Genomic DNA, 12,791 nt, shown 5'->3' with positions numbered 1-12,791 from the left:
GCAAACTACAATAGAAGTGCTGGCAATGAGCTGGGAGAAAGAGGGCATAAGCAGAAGTTAGAAAACTGTTAAAAAGGGGAGTAAAAACTCAAAGAGGAACAGAAGGGAATAGAGAGCAAGAAGAGAAGCATCAGGAGCCAGGAAGGATTCCCAAGCTCAGGCTGTGCTGGGAGTGCACACACGGGGCAGTTGGCCGAGCACGGAGCTCACAGGTTTGAGACAGGGAAAGTCAGAGAGGAGGAGCGAGGAGGGGACAGAGGTGACAGGGGATGATTTACTGCACGAGGGGTGGCAAGAATTCCTGGGAATGGTGCTCTCCACGCAGTGCCAGCTCTCAGGGGCAGTTACCCAAGCCCTGCCCCTGCTGCCGCCCACCCCCACAGCCCATTCCACGATCCCTGCTGCAGTGTAACCCGACTCCCACCCCCACCCCAACGGTAAAAATATAAAATTATCTATTTCAGCCAACTCACCCTGCGAGCCTGATTCACTGCCCGGGCTCACAGACAGCTGTGCCAGCACAAAGCAGGTGGGAGCAGGCAGCCCCAAGGGAGGGAAGGGGAGTTGCTCAAGGGGTCACTGCCTTCAAAGAACTCCTGGTTGCGCTCTTTGCCTTGGAAGAACTCTTCCAACAACATCCCTCCAAGCTCTTCCATGATCTACACCCTGTGCAGGGACTTCCCATCAAGCCTTCACCAAAATTCATCATTTATAAAGCCTTCAATGCCCAAAAAGCCATGACACTCTCTCAAGTGAACTGATTGCCAATCACCCCCAGAAGTTCATTATCTCCTGCTTGCAGGTTAATGCTGGCCCTCACCCCTCGTAGATGAAACACAAAACAAAATCTTTATTTTCATCTTTATGCTTCTTTTGTATCAATTATTTCAAATTGGGCATAGGAAGAGGTTTGGGGAGAGCAAGGTCATTTTCACCAGCCCCAGGAAAACATGGACAGATCCGGGTGGGTGGAAGGAAAAAGGGGGAGAAAATCAACATTGCTTGTGTGTTTCTCTGAATATGCTGTTCTTGCTGCCCTTCAGCTCAGTATCCTCTCAGCACTGGAATTATGTTCCAGCCTATGGCCTTAACTCATTCCAGAAGACTGATCTGGATGAAAAAGTGATCATGAATTCTGCTTGAATTTCCCCCAAATTTAAGAGGGTGTAGCCACAGAAGACCAACAATTCCAGTCTTTATTCCCCAGCTCCAGTTGCTCTGCTTCCCTCCACTGCCAGCACTACCAGCAGCATCTCAGGACTCTGTCACAAGTTTGGTCAGCTGAAACCAGAACATATTCTTTTTAAAAAGTTTTATTTAAGACATTTAGTCAGTTTTCCCTCTAAAATCCAAGCAAACTCAAGCACAGAAAAAGGTGGGTCACACACCCAGTGGCCACTGGCACAGGTAACTCTCTGCTCCCCAAACTGATCACTCCTTAAGGCTCAGAACTCAGCCCTGCCAAAAAAGTTGGAGCTTTTGGACTGGGAAGGTGGAGCTGTGGATGTCCTATCCCTGGAAGTGTCCAAGGACAGGTTGGATGGGGCATGGAACTACCTGGGAAGGTGTCCCTGCCCAGGGCAGGGGGCTGGAATGAGACAATCTTTACAGTCCCTTCCAACCCAAACCATTGCATGATTCCATATTCCAATCACAAAAAGTGGGCAAATCCCATAAATGCCTCCTTCCCCTTTCACATGAAAGAAATTGTATAAATGTAATATCCATTGAATTTTACATTTATTCATTGCACAGATGCTTCTCATGTGCACCAGGAGGAGAGCACACAGAAAACCTACCCAGTCAATCCAGCTATCCCAAAATCATACCATTTCCTGAAATACCCCATCACTCTTCAAAAAATTGAGGTATGAGTATCAAATGGGAAAAGAGATTGCAAATTAAAAATCAGCATTTTTTTAAAGACAAACTCTGTTTGGGAAAAACTAGTTCAAACCCTAATTCCCCCAAATTTCCAAGCAAATCCTAAATTCCTTGAGCAGACCTCTATGTGGATGTGCTGAGTCACTCTCAACCTTAAGAGGCTGCTTTTTCAAGTTACAAAGCACTCAGAATACAAACTCCAGGCAAATGAAACTGCAAATGCAAAGAGCATCCTGCTATTAAAGCATCAGCCACGGAAACCCTTCAGCTCAGCTCCGCCCGCTGCGTCACCCGGTGACTTTGGGCACCCACCAGGTCACCAAGGGAAATATAAAAATATATAAAAATGTAACAAGCTTTTTATGGAAAGAGTGAGAAAGAGTGGAATGGTTTGTCTGGGGAGGTGGTGCGGTCCCCATCCCTGGGGGTGTTTAACAAAGCCTGGATGTGGCACGGGGGCCAGGGTTTAGTTGAGCTCTTGGGGCTGGGTTGGACTCCATGGTCTTGGAGGTCTCTTCCAACCCAGTGATTCTGGGAATTCTGTGACTTTGGGCACTCACCAGGTGACTCTGGCCTGTCACTTAACCTTTTGGCTTTCACTCCCTGCTGGAGAGCAGCTCAGGGAGTTCTTTATCTCATGCTGTGTGCATGGAAAGCAACAAAGCTCTACAAGATGTCAAAAATCCCTGAATTCCCTCTCCTCATCCCAAAAAACAGGAGCTCGGTGCCTGAGGTCAGGCTGGCAATAGGATACAGAAAGTTTAGGTGGTGGAGTTTTTCTGTATGTTAGATCCCAAGCACTGAAAAACTTTTCCATGGGATGCTGGAAAAATCCATTAGAATTTACTTGATTCAGGTACTAAAGTGTGGCATGAGAAAGTCCCAAACCTAAAACAAAGTGCAGGGTCTGGACAGTGATCAATTACTAACTTTCACTTAAAAAAATTACATTTATATACTTACTACATGAAAAAAGATAGTTCAGACCACCAAAAGCAAGAGATAATTCTCCCATTTTTGTCGGTGCTTGAGTGCTTGACTTAGTTTGGGAATTTTTATGGAAATAAAAACTGAATAATATAAACTTGAATAAAATCAAGTGTAACTCCACAGAGACAGTCAAGACTGAAATGTTGGGAGGAAGACCACACTTCCAACCTATGGAATATAATCCAGACCTGGTTTCTCATGTACATCAAGGAAGTTTATGTATTTGGCACTGTCAGGTTGGGGGTTCACAGGGTTCAGAACACACATTGTGACTAACACAAAACTTAGAAATTGCATTCTGTGCCCACTCTGAGATTGCTAAAATGTGTCTTGAGCTTCAGCCTCACCTCAAACCACAGCCCTCAGATTCTTTTGTTTTATGCAAACAAAAATCATGCGAAGATGAAAATTAAGATTTGTTTTTTAAAGCAGCAGTGGTGCAGAGGAAGAAAGGAACAGCAAAGCAGCTAAAGAAACCTGTATCAGAAAGTACCAAGGGGCTTTTTTTCAAATATGGAAGTCTGAACATCAAATTCTTCATCATATTCAAGGTCTTGTACAGAAATAATCACACATTCTCACATTTCAATAAAATTAGGTAGGAACTACAAGACTCAAAACCTTAACAAAAGAGTGAGGCCAACACTTACAAAATACTGGGTTATACTATGTAGGCCCAGGATTGTACTTCTGAGGTATAAAAAAATAGTGATAAATATTTAAAAAATGAGGAATGACATAAGGAAGGTCAGTTAAGTCCACCCTCTGTCTTAGCAGACTTTGGAAATATACATTAAAGGACAGCAAATACAAGCTTGGGAAATCTTTGTCACACACACAAAAATTTTTTGACTGATCTCAATCAAAACATGTTCCTGATTAAAAAAAAAATAATAATTAAGAACTGGAAGTTATTACACTGGACAGAAAAGGGGGAATAAAAGAAAGGAAAAAACCCCAAACAAACCACCCCAAGACAGAAAACCTCCTGTGCCTCAGAACGTGAGCCCACCATGAACTTCTCAGTGCCAGGAGCAGATTTAATGACATAAACCACTCCAATGTGGTCTTTCCTTATTTTCAGACTTCTAAAAAATGACTGAGATTGGGTTTTGTGCTGTGGAATCCAGGCCCCAGACCCTGCCCTGCTCAGAGGTCACTGCTCACCTCCTTTGGTGCTCCCAACCCAAAGCACCTCGTGTGTGCTGGCAGGAGCCCTCAGAAAAATGTCCCTTTGTCACATCAGGGCATTCCTTCCTCCACACACCAAACCCAGGGTCCATGGGCCTGTGGCACTCCATCTTTTACATTTTAGCTAAACTGAAACAGGTTTTTCAATAAATCTGTTCCAATTAAGTGGCATTTTTGTAAGTTTTGCAGGAGGAGGTGATTTCAAGATGCATCACTGGAACTTTGTGAACTGCAAGGAGAACTTGTTTTCTTGTTTCTTGAAATAACTGGGTGCTGATTAACAACATCCATAGAAAACCTGAAATAAATACTTGTTTTATGCAGGTGGAATACAACCATTATACAATAGTTACACAACTCTTTCTTTGCATAATAAGAGAAAAAAGTGGGGTTTTTAACCCAGCCTTCAGAAGAGAGAACTTGATAACACCACGACTTGGCCAACTGGTTTTCCTTGCTTGATTGGCTTCTGCAATAAAATAAATTGAAATATTCTAGCAAAAACTTAGGTTTGGGTTTACTGTGTGGCACTAATCAACTAAATGGGCACTGGGTAGAACCTTCTAGAAACCTGTGTCCAACTCTAATAGGAGAAAAGCATTTCTGGTGCCCATCACGTGGAGCAAAGTCCTCTGGACTCCAGACTGAGACCCGAAGCAGCCAGAGTTGCCAACAGGCCCCAAGGAAGGCAGTGCAGGGCCCGTGCTCCATCTGTCCCCACCTGTGCTCCTGGATTTCTCAAGGTTTCAACACCAAGCTCATAAAGTTTTAAAAGGTCCATGCTGTGAACATGACTCTGGTTAATTTAACTCCACAGAGATACATAAATGAATGTTGTGATGGGTCAGAGACTGCAAGGCTCACATGGACACTGCACTGCAATCGTGGAAAACACAGCTGAGAACATCCCCAGACCAGCCCTGCAAGGACACAGGATCGACCTTCCTGGAGGGCCACATCAGAGAAAGGACTTCCATCCACACCTCCAGATTATGAGTTTTAGACCTTCTATCATTAAGCTTTTGTACAGCAGACTATCAAATTACAATAATTACCAGAACTCAGAACCTTTTTATTTACAGAAGAAAACCCAAACCACAAACACACGGATTTCCCCAAGGCTGTCCTAGAAATTCTGTAGAGCAGCACGTGAGGAATGGACAGGGACCTCCAAGTCAGAAAATCTGACACAGAAAGAAACAATACTTACTCCACGTTGTAAATACAAACCAAAACAGAAATCAGATCCCAAGACAGGGGTCTGACTAATACAACACAAACTCAAGCAATTCTTAATTGTCCTTACAGAAACTTTACCTGTATAACATACTCTTTTCACTCAGAATTCAACTGACTCATTTGTGATGCTGTCTCTAGTAGAGATAGTTCACAAAACACATCAATTCACTTCCAATTTAAGCTTTATAATTAAGTTTATAATTAAGCTTTACAATTAATAAATATATACTAAGCTTCTTAAAAATAATAAACCATCACAGAAAGTTTAAGGAGATACAAGAGCCATTACAAGTGAAGCTGTAGTAACTGGGTAGCTGCAAAGTAGTTACCACTACGCAGAGTTGCACCTCCTACTGCCTCTGATTTTGGGGCAAAGAGCCAGGAAAGTCTGGAGCCTCTGCTTAGAGCTTGACTTCAGCAAAAGTTTAAAAACTCTGTCAGGGACAGAGACAGGGGGACCCACAGCACCCTCAGCAAGTGACAAGACACGGAGCAGTGTGGGACAGACACAGAGGAGGGGTGGCATCCAGAGGGACCCGGGCAGGCTGGAGAGGTGGGGCTGGGAGAGCCTCTTGGAGCTCAGCACGGCCAAGAGCCTGGGCTGCCATGGGGAATCCCAAACACAAACCAGGCTACCTGGGGAATGGATGGAGAGCAGCCCTGGGGAGGAGACTGGGGGTGCTGGTTGGAGAGAAGATCAGTGTGTTCTTAGCCCAGAACCCCCATGCCCTGGGCTGGGAAAGGGATTGGGGTTGTGGGGATTCCATGAAAAATCTGATTTTATTGGGAAGAGAGAGATCCATAGGTGCAATCACACACACCCAGCATTTGCAGGAATGCTCCTTTTCCTGCACAGGGCCTGCCATAACAATCTCAGTTTCTGAAGGAACACTCTGACATTGACAGAAAGTCACCTCAAGTACAAGAGCACAGAATTCTAAGCTTAGGAACATCTCATGATGGTGAAAAATGTGCATTAAGCTGTTATTCCACAACACTGACCCAGTGTTTGTTGTATTTATGAGTAACTTCTATAGCAATGAAAACTCCCAAGATCTCGTAACATTAACAAAGAAATCAATGTATTTCAAACACTAACTCTGGCACAGCATTACATTAATGCCTAATTATCCACAAGTTGGAAAGAATAACAATAAAGGAGCCAGAATCATGATCCTGGAAAGTTACTGAGCTTCCAGTATCAATCAGGCTTTGAAAGAATGTATGGAAACTGATTTGTCTGTGACCACACACACCCCCTCCATGTATTTAATGTGTAAGTCCTGCTCAAACTGCATTTAAAAATTGGAATATATGTAGTTTTACAGCTGTATGCAGGAAAAAGCTGTAGTTACGACCAGGCAGGGCAGAGATCAGTGTGAGGGAACTCTCAGTGACCAGGAAAATACAGAACTGAGGAAGTACCAACACATTCACTTCCCTGACAATATTTCTCTCCTCTTTTAACCCTTCCTTGAGTTTTAACTCAAACTGAGACCAGGAGCACAAAACTGCTCTCTCTATAAAGGAGATGCTGGGTGTTCCAACAGGACCACAGTAAATGAGTTATGAGCAATTTATGGAGTTCACAGAAGCACAAATCATGAGCTGAACACACAGAGGGAAAGGGGATTTGGAATGAAATGTTGTTTGCAGTCAGGAAACCACAAAACCAGCGAACAACAGGTTTTTGGGACACTAAGATTTAAAAGTTTCACTGGCAAGTTGAATTTAATTATTAAAATTATTTACTTATGCTTTTGTGAACTAGTCATCCTACTAATTTGATTTTTTTTCCAGTAACTCAACAAATTCTGTCTAATTTTTTCCCATTATTTTTTGAAGGAATGACTGCCATCAGAAATCAATTTGTACATTTCCATCCCTCTCTTATTTCACCATCCAAACAGTTACCAAAAAGAAAGAGGAAACTTTTCAACACAAAGAGGTATTAATGTATTATTAACTATTCCTTTAACTGACTCACAACACAGTCTATTTTTATTTGCCTCTGGGGGAAAAGAAAAAGGGGGGTAAAAGGAATACTAGGAGGCTTTGGAACTTTATGTAACAGCAACTGAAAGCTCGGTCTCTCACAGCTGGAACAAAACTGACACTTATTAGAGTTAATTTTGCTTTCATTTACTCAGTTTCACTTTCAGGCACTTGGTGCTAACCCAGACCTGGAAACTTTGCTTGGAGAATGTTTACAAATAGGTGTCAGCTCGTGGTGTTTCACTTAAAGAAGCATTTCCCTGCCTGTCCAAAATTCTGAGCTGGGATTTCACAGATTTTGTTTTCACACAGAGGCCTGAAGCAGCACCAGAGTTTCCCACTGTGTGGATGCAGGCAGAGCTGACTGGGGATTGTCTCCCACATTTCCCTGGCCCTTTACTGGGGACTGTCCCCAAAAATCCTAAGGACAGGACACTTTGGAATAAATAAGGAGATGGTAAAGCCAATACCCTTCAAAGTGAGCCATTCCAAGGGTTAGGACACAGCAGAGCCCTGCTCTGAAGGAATGAAATCCACTGGTACCAGCAAAAGCAGCCCAGTTATTTTTCCAGACATTCTGGGATGAGAATCAAATGCAGAATTTTACTTCCCTTCCCCAAAAGAGTAAAAGATGGATAAAGCAATGGATAATCACTGCAATTCTATTGGTATATTGTGTCACCTTGAAGAGCCAGCACTGGGCAACTCCACCTATGGAGCATGTCTTTGTGGAAGTAACCCTTCCTGATTTTCCAAAGTTTCTCTGGTGTTTTTGAGGCATCCAAAGACTACAGTTCCCATAAGCCTCCTCCTGAAGGACCCATGGAGGTGAGGAAGGAAAGGAAGAGCATTCCCCTTCTCCTGATTACTTCTTTCTCCCCTCAGAAGCTCACAAGAAAAGCAGTTGGCTCAGAGATGTTTTTGGTATTATTTCAAATAATAAAAAATAATAACAAATAACAAAAAAAAAAAAGTCTTAGAACAAAAAAGAACTCTCACTGCATAAACATCAGAGTCTGAGTAGCCAGAAAGTTATTACATAATTTTTGTGAAAATGTACTTCTTATCAACCTCTTTGCAGAGATGAAACTGTAAACTCAACAAATAATGCATTGTACTCAGTTATAAAGACAAAAGCAGCAGTTCTCTGTAAATAATCCTACTCTACAACAACAGATCTATTTACAAAAGGATTTCAGAAGTTATACAACTCCCATAATATAAAGGCATCAGAAAGTTTTGTACTTTAATGTGGAGAACAGCTCTCCAAAAGGCATTCAAAATGACCATGGAAAGGCTAAACAGATACCAGGCTGCAATTCTCACCCAAAACCACAAACTGTCACACAACTTTCAACCTGCAGTCCCACAGCCAGGCTTAAAAACACCTGAAATGAACAGGTTTTAAAAGGAACTCCCAAAAGATAATGTAATTATAGCAACAAAAAGTGCTTTTTTTGGCACCAATTGTTTTTAGTCTTCAAATTAGCACCCATTTGAGCTCAGATGAAGCTGTGAAATGCCTGCATGGCAAATAAAAGCTCCGTTTTTGAGTGTTTATTCTTTTCGCATACCATCTGAGCAGGTGGTCCCGTTTCAAACATGACTTTAAGATGTGGCACATGTAAGCAAGTCTGTCCTAATTAAATGTCACTTGAAAAGCTCCGCCAAGGCACAGTTTTTCCCGGACACCAGTGGTGCTCTGCTGCTTTGTTTAAACCATCAGCCACTTTGCAGAAGTCGCTGATGGCCATCAGGTGCCAATTCCCACCCTGCACAACCCCCCAGACTCCCAACTGGATCAATCCCCGGTGAGTCCCTGCTCCTTTCACGCGAGGAAGGGAATCCTGCCCATAAATCGGCACTGAAAGGGAGAACTCTTGGCTGCTATTAGGTAAAATTATCCTTGTCACTGTCCAGCTGGGGGAGGGGATGCCAATGACAAGTCCTAAATGCACCCAAGCATTGATGCAGGAACTGTAACACTTGCTGCTCCTGTAACCAACCCTACCTGCAAGCCTGGAAACAATATCAAACTCTTGACCTAATGCCCTCCTGGCTTAAGAAAACCCTGCTGGCTCTTCAATTTTGAACAAGATATACTTGCTTCACCCAAGGAATATTCCAAAGCCATGAATTAAACTCAATAAGCTTCATAAACTTGGACGGAATTTTTAATTCACAGCAGAAAATGTAAATTTAACACTTCACACACATATTCTACTTCAGACTGCAAATAAAAAGTCTAGTTCTAAATAATTCATGTAAGCCAAAACATGAAGCGTAGCCTACAAAAGTATCTATATATACACACACCAAATATATATAGATAATAGCTAACAAATACTAGCTCAGAGTTATTTTCAGTGTTATTATTCTAATTCTATAAAGTATAATTAATTTTCCAAAAATATCCAACCTACAGAGGTTGGGGGAGGGCGGTGTGGAGAAACAAGTTTACCAAAACTTTTTAGGGCTACAGACTATTCCAAGGAGAGAGGTTAAGTTCTGCTTGGTTATAGGCAGGGAATTAAACACTACCAGAAACTAAATGTTTACTAATTTATCACCAGATATCATCTAAGTGTTCTTCAACTTCTCACACCTTTCTTGAGGAGAATGTAAGGAAACAGCAAGAAGATAATAAAAAAAGTTGTTAACTTGTTCAAACTCAGGCCCCCATGGAACTCCATCCACCTCAGTGTGACTCCTGGCAAAAGTTAACAGCACACTCTCATTCGGATTCAACCAGGATGGCTGTCAAAAACACGCTTGTCGATTTATTTTGGAGTCAGTTACTCTGTCTTCGTTGATTTTAAATAACAATAAATGTTCATTTCCCCCGATGGCTGTGGAGTAATAGGAGAACTAAGTAACAGCAGCAATCTAGAGACATGATCAAAGAAGCCCTACGTGGTCTTTGGACGGGCTAAACCCAAAACTTCAAAACCGACTGAGATTCACCGACACGCCAATTCCTAAATTTCGAATTCCAGGACTTTAAAATGCGTTTTGTGATCCCCCGGCGGCGGGAGGGAACTCTGGCCACTCCAGAGGAGCACCCAGTGCATCCGAGAAGAGCTGCAATTCCTCCAGCAACACAAAGCTGAATCCCTAAAAGGCCGCGGCCAGCTACTAAAATATGGAATCAGGGAATCATTAAAGATGGGAAAGACCTCCGAGATCATCGAGCCCAACCTAGGGCCACCTTGTCAACCAGACCACGGCACCGAGAGCCACGTCCAGCCTTTCCTTAAAGACCTCCGGGGACGGTGCCTCCACCAGCTCCCCGGGGAGTGCCCGTGTGTCCCTGCCTGTCCCTGTGCCCGTGTGTCCCTGCGTGTCCCTGTGTCTATTCCCAACGCTGCTCCCTCCTCCTCCCCACCCCCACCGAAGGGATGACAGGCACCTCGCTCAGGTAACTCCTTCCCCATCTCCCTGCACCTTCCCCACCCGCCCCACCGGCCCCTCACAGGTGCCGGGGCATCCCAATCCTCCCCTACAACAGGTGATGCTCCAAGTCCTGCCGCCCTCCTCGCCGCCAGCCCGGCCCGAGCCCTCGCACCCGCCCACCGCAGGGCGTTGCGCATAACGCCGAGAGGCTCCGGGCGAGCTCCCTTCCTCCATCGCCGCTCCCAAGGCCCTGGAAGCCACAGCCGCGCTCCAAGGGGAAAAAGGCCGCGGGTTGCGGAGGGGCGGGCGGGGATGGATCCCGGCCCTGCCGCCGCTCCCGCTCTAAGATGGCAGCGAAGCGCTGCGGCCCCTCCGCCGCGGGCCCGGGCGAGGCGGCCCCGGCTCGTCCCGCGGTGCGGCGTCTCACTCACCCGTGCGGCGGCTTCTCCCGGGGCGAGGCCTCTCCCTCCGCGGGGCGAGCGCCGGGCGCGTCCTCCTGCTCTTCCCCGGGGGCCTCGGCGGCGGCGGCGCCTCCTCCTCCCTCGGGCCGCGGGTCTGCTCGCGGTGGGAAGGGGAGCCCGGGCGGCCCGGCGGGTCCCCGGCCGGGCTCTGGGTGTTCGCTGCCCTCACAAAATGGCGCGCGGTCCAAACCTGCGCAGCGCCCGGCGGCGGCTCGGCCTCGCCTCGGCTCGGCTGCGATCGGCGGCCTGAGCCCCGGCCGGGAGCGCGGGGACAGCGGCGGGGGGAGCGGGAGGAGCTGGAAATGACATGGGACCTGTAACATTGCTCCCCTCCTTCCCTCCCTCCCTTCTTCCTCACGAACCGGCTTCGCTTCCCGCACCGCCGCCGCCGCCTCAAGCCCGGCCGCGCATCCCCGGCGGGACCCTCGGAGCGCACTTTTTTTGCGTCCCTTCTTTTCCTTTTCCTTTCGCGGTGGAGGTCGGAAGAAGGAGAAGAAAAAAAAAGAAACTTAAAAAAAAAAACTAGATTCTGTCGGAAATTGAGTTCTTTGCTCTTGTTTTTTATAATTATTTTATTGTCTTTTAATTTTTAAATTTTTTTTTTAAATTTAAAAAAAAAACCCAACTGACAAAATGGCGGCGGGGGCGAGCCTGTTGCCATGGCAACTGTCAATCACCCGCGGCCGGGCGGGAGACGGCGCTGACGTGGGGAGGCAAGGGCGGGCCGCGCTCGCCATGGCAACGGCTCCTTCCCCCTCCTTCCCGATCCGTGCCCGCCCGCCCTCCGGCGTGTGACGGTGTCGGCGGCGCTGCGGGCCGGGATGGCCCCGGCGGGGCGGGGAAGGGGAGCGGCCGCCATTCCCGGTGAAGGGGGGACCCGGCCGTTGAGGCAGTGCCGGCCCCGGCCCGCAGGGGGCGCCGGGAGCGCGAGGCCGAGCCCGCCGGGGCTTCCCGCCCGCCGCCTGTGGGGAGGGACAGGGCCGGGCACGGCCCCCTCGGAACCCGAGACGTTCCCGAAAAACCGTTCAAAAAACGCACTGCAAGGAGCCCGGAGTGACTGATGCTGCTGAGGGAAAGCTCCTCTCTCCTCCCCTGTCCTCGGCATTGCGTTCACGGGTCTTTCTCGACCCGCTTAAAAATATCACCCTCAAAAAACGAGTTGGAAAATGTGCTAAAAGTCGTCCGGTGTGGGAGCCCCGGCATGCTGCGGGAGTCACAGGGGACTAGAAGGTTTCTTTCCCCTCAGAATTGCATCCAGGGTTTTTTTTCGTCACCTCAGAAAATCCGTATTCCCCAAGAACAAATTTAAAAACCCATTAAAAGTCACCTGGTGTGGGAGCCTTGAGCTGCTGAGGGTAGGCTCCTTTCCACTTGGAATTCTGTCCAGGGTTTTTTCTAATTCTCAGCACGAAAAAAAAAATACATTCCCCCAGAAGTGAGTTAGGTGTGGGAGCCTCAAGCTGCTGAGGCAAAGCTTCTTTCCCCTCAGAATTGCATCCAGGGGTCTTTCTCACCCCGCTCTGAAAAACAGTATATTCCCCTAAAAATGAGTTTAAAAATGCACTCAGAAGTAGCTTGGTGTGGGAGCCTTGAGGTGCTGAGGGAATCACATAATAAAAGGCTCTTTTTCCCCTTGGA

General features: G+C 46.4%; 1 protein-coding gene across 2 annotated transcripts in view; it reads right to left on the bottom strand.

Annotated features, from left to right (window-relative positions):
* Positions 1-11,674, bottom strand: part of DYRK1A (dual specificity tyrosine phosphorylation regulated kinase 1A) — a 72,430-nt gene extending 60,756 nt beyond the window's left edge. The window contains exons 1-2 of one of the 2 annotated variants that reach the window (XM_041399820.1): positions 11,516-11,674; positions 11,124-11,312 (exon numbers count right to left, since the gene is read on the bottom strand). The gene's annotated coding sequence lies outside the window, so the exon portion shown is untranslated. Of the gene's footprint in view, positions 1-11,123; positions 11,449-11,515 lie in introns of those variants that run through there. The other variant, XM_041399819.1, reaches the window with a different exon arrangement.
* Between the last annotated feature and the right edge of the window lie 1,117 nt (positions 11,675-12,791).

This window comes from Onychostruthus taczanowskii, unplaced genomic scaffold, assembly GCF_017590055.1.
Source record: "Onychostruthus taczanowskii isolate IOZ18803 unplaced genomic scaffold, ASM1759005v1 scaffold17, whole genome shotgun sequence".
NCBI classification, from domain to species: Eukaryota; Metazoa; Chordata; class Aves; order Passeriformes; family Passeridae; genus Onychostruthus; species Onychostruthus taczanowskii.
This window is presented reverse-complemented; position numbering and strand designations above follow the sequence as displayed.